This window comes from Triticum dicoccoides, chromosome 7A (assembly GCF_002162155.2).
Source record: "Triticum dicoccoides isolate Atlit2015 ecotype Zavitan chromosome 7A, WEW_v2.0, whole genome shotgun sequence".
In the NCBI taxonomy this organism is placed as follows: Eukaryota; Viridiplantae; Streptophyta; class Magnoliopsida; order Poales; family Poaceae; genus Triticum; species Triticum dicoccoides.
Window position 1 is genome coordinate 674,755,900 of NC_041392.1, and position 4,681 is coordinate 674,760,580.

Consider the following 4,681-nt stretch of genomic DNA (forward strand, 5'->3'; position numbering starts at 1 on the left):
CAAAAGAGCCCGTGCGTTGCAACGGAAGAACAATAATAATCAGTAACATGATCAAGCAGAGTGAGTCAACAAAAAAACAACAATTGTATCATTCTAGGAACCTTCTCTGTCATCTATAAACATGATGAAGCACTCAACAGGCATAAATAGGTTGTCTAATAGAGCGAAGCACAACAAAGGGAATTCAATTCACAAGAGCTTCCAAAGAGAATGTTTAATTTATGAATTTTTCTTGATAAAGAGGAGGATTGAAAGCTTGATATCACATGAAGGTTAAATTCATGTGTGTGACTGCTCCTCTACAGCCCTCTATCTCTCACTTTAAAGGTACGCCACCCAAACCAAATATAAACATGTGAAAGTTCAGCCAAACTAAGAAGGAATAGTCTGCAAGGACAAATAAGTTATTGACAACACCTTGCCGTCCAATGGTGGAATTTAAAGAATTATCTAAACCATTTGAACGAAAAACCGATGTACTAAATAGTTGAGAGCTTGACGGTGCCCACAGGCCATTACCCTATGATGGTTCCAAGATAGTTGACACAAATGAAACACGACATGTGACAAAATACAACTAAACCGTTGGACCTTCAAACAGAGTAGATAAAATGCACTCACCTATGTTTTGGAAAAAGTTATATGCACCAAGTTTATCTAGAGATGGGGAAACTACAGCTAAATGTTAACGAAATGTGATAAGTCCGTAGCACGTACAAGAAAATAACTGCTTTAGTTAATGGCATATGTTGTGCTTTAATGCAGGCCCTAGTCGGGTCTGACTCCACCAATATTTAGTTGTTGCTTTTTCACTTACTGTGCAAGTAGTAGCAAGGGGTTATTGTTTACTAAGAAATGGCTCATTGTTCCCCCCAAAAAATAGCTTATTACTTTCAGATGAGGCCTCTTGAAATCATACTGTCGAAATATCATTAAGAATAAAAAATGATGGCATGTGTGATCTCGATAGTGGACTAAATGATCATATGGACAACTCAACATTTAGTGTGAATTGATCTGCTTGTCTTAAACAGTAAAACTACAGGGAATGCAGGTATGTAAGCCTTCTGTATGAGATGGACAGATTAAGCATGTGCATATGTTAACTTGAACTTCCCGCTGGGACTTCTATTGACTGGGAGTTCAAAATACAAATTATTTTAATATTTTTCGAAAGTGGCAAGTGTACTGAACAAACCTGCAACTTTGATGTCACTTTATTCCCCACATGAAAATGGCCACCATCAAATAATAAACCATTGTGACCTGATGTTCTAATAAAGAACGTTTTCTATGAGATGAAGTGATGAACTCACGGAAGGGAAGAGGGAGATTAGCAATATACAGTACAGAGTAATACGTAAGAGAAACAATACTTGAGCTTACCATGGAGTATGCATATAAGCAGAGGTTGTTTCCACTACATCGGCCATAGCCGGCAATGGCAATTACGATCTAATTAATCATCAGAGCACACAAAGACTTGATGCAGCGGTGTTTCAAGCGCAGAGGCGGGGCATGGTAGAACGGAGGACGGGAGGAGAACATCATGCCGCTACTCTGCACCCTTGTTGCAGAACAGGGAGGAGGAGGCCGAGGAAGCGGCTGACGACGCCCTTGTGACTAGTGGTGGGCTACACGCTGCACTTGGCACTCACCACCATACCCAGCCGGTCTTGGTGCAGTGGATGGCACGACAAGGAGGTAGGGCTGTCAGATTGGAATCGAGGCAGAGTGTGTGTGTGTGTGTGTGTGTGTGTGTGTGTGTGTGTGTGTGTGAGAGAGAGAGAGAGAGAGAGAGAGAGAGAGAGAGAGAGAGAGAGGAACCTGTTCCCGTAGATCCAGTAGGCGCCGCCGAGTTGTCAAGGTCCTGGCGCTGCAGAGTGCGGCCCAGTGACGGCACAATGCCCTCTTCAGAGAAATCCAAGTTGTGATCCAGAGAAATTTGAGGAGAGCTCGCTCCTCCCCAAGATCAACACATATAGCGCTACCCTTCGACGGCGTGTTGTTGGCCTGTACGCACGGAGGAGGAATCGTCAGGCGTTCGTGTTTCATGAGACAACAGGGGTCGGTTTCAGATGTTGGGGCCTGGCTGAAGCAACATACTCGAGCGTGACTTGCGTGGCCGGTGGGGATGGTCGACGCCTGTGGTGGTGCGACAAGGCGTGGTGATCAAGGAAAAACTGGAGAAGAAGCTATGCGAGCGCCGTTCGCCACCGGCTATGCTTTGGCGACATTCGGTGGACTCAGACCGCGCCGCCGTCGGATCTGAAATTATCTCCTACAGACGATCGGCAATAGAGCAACAGCACGCGCGCGTGGACGCCGATGATGGTACCTGTGATACGGGCGTAGTGGAGGAAAAGGTATCCCGACGACATGGGCCAAGTTGGCTTGGCTTCGGCCGTTGCTGCCGTCGGCCTCGGCGAGGTCATGTACCCAGATGACTTCCGTGAGATCGTCGTCGTCTTATGCCTCCTCATCCGACAGCTTCGTCTCGTGCTTCTCCACAGCGTATTTATGGAGAGGCTAGGCAAGGCAAGAGGGGATTCAGAGTTTGACTCCAGGTAAAAGAGACCTGGTCGGTATCCATATAGATTATTAGGTAAGATTCCTACACAGGCATGCTCTAGATTATGTCGTGTTCTTCCTGATGGTTTACATCTAGCTCTTGGGAGTTGGGACGAGGAGTCTTCGGTTCGAAGTCCAGCTACCCAGGTTTTTTTATTCTTTTTAGCGCGTCACGGAAGGCCTAGGCCACATGTATTGCCGGTTGGTTTTAAAGGATGTCAGGATTTTTTTACAAAAAGTGCGTGACGGTATCAACGCTTTAGTACCACTTCGTTTATATGTTTTTAATTCAAACTGAAAGCGTAAATTTATATGAAGAAAGCGTATTGTGACGGTGAACCCACGGAGTCAATCCGTGCTTTATTATTAAAAATAAATAAATAAGGAGAGATTAGGGAGAGACTAGCACATATGCCCGTGCGTTGCAATGAAAAAATTTGATGTTTTGTGCAAGCATAATGTCTCATGAGACCGGATCCGCTATGAAGAATATGTTGCATCTCAACATCCTTCTACAAAATGAACATAAAAAATAAGATGCAATTTAGCTGCGTCCATATTTTCTTTGCCGGACATAATCTCCTACTAATTCCATTGAAGTACAATCCTTCCATTCATTACCATGACGTGCTCACCCATTTTAGTCGGGAATCAAATCCTTCATTTTTTAATTTAGTAGCCCCACCACATTGAAGCCTACAGATCCTTCCTTTTAATTATCATACCTTTTTACCTCAAATTCTTCCTTTAATTAGCACCATCTATTTGAATATTCTATTTGTTAAGCCCATACTCTTTCTTTTAATTATTCCACGGGTTTTACCCATAATCCTTTCTTTAATTAGCCACATTTGTTTAAATATTTTATTTAAGCCCACGATTCATCTTTTAATTAGCTTATTCGCTTAATTAGCTCGCCTTAAACACGAGGACCGCTCTCCTTTGTTTTAACCATTTGTCGGTTGATTCCTGGGGCCGCTCATATATCCAGACAAGAGGTGGAAATCATTGTAAAAGAGCGAGGTTGGATTAGAAAACATGAAAGATGCATAGGTCGTTCATCGTTGGTTGTTACACCATAGATCCAGACAAGAGGTCCTCTGTTTAAAACCCACAATGTTAATTTATTTTGACAAAATAAATTTTCGCGGTCTTTATGAAAGCCCATAGAAGGCCCATCAACGTACAAGTACCTGGCCCAGATATTTTTCACGGTCTCTACGCAAGCCCATAGAAGGCCCATCAACATACAAGTACCTGTAGCCCAGATGGCTTAGCTTGTGATTAGCGTGGGCTAAAACAAAACGAAATCAACGAAAATGACTGAACCAAACCAAGAATACCTATTCCCTTTAATAGTAGATATAGATCTTGTTACAACCTAGCTTTTTTCCTTCTAGAATTCCACAAACACAAGCATACAGATCTAGTAAGTGTTGTGAATGATCTCACGTATATGCATGCATGCATGTTCTAAGGTTTTCCTGGAAAATCAGCTCGTGTCATCGTGGCATCATCGTTGATTAGAACCACTTCTAGATCGATCGGTCGGACATCCTTATATCTATGTACCCGACCATTGGAGAGCAAGGCGCAGTGTCCTATCAGCAGTCTCCGCCTCCGATCTGAAAAGTTACGTACGCGCCGGGCATTACTGATGGCAGCCGCCGCGGCAGCCATCAGCCATGACGACACTGGAGAAGATGACTGTCCTGCAACCCGATCACGTTGCTGGAGAACCAGGCGTTGCATTTGTCGGGAAGCAGCACTCTTTCCCGAACTTATCTGACTCCAGACCAATCTACCTGACAGCGTCACACCGAGCGCACGGGTGCTGCTGGCCGTCGGCACACGGTGTAGCTGCTAGCCGCGCCTCCGTTGCCGGTGGCCAACTGCGCCGGCGTGCGTCCCACACATGCCATTGACTTGTCGTCTGTGGCGGCTCCCGTGTCCATCCTTCCATCCTCTCTTCCCCGAGCTCCTCGTCGTCCTCATCGTCTGCCTCAATCATGGCCTCCAGCAGCCGCTGGCCCACAACATACATATAGATTGAAGGTTTGAAGAAAGGAATCATACCCGGTGGAGGACTATGAAACATGACGAATTCCAC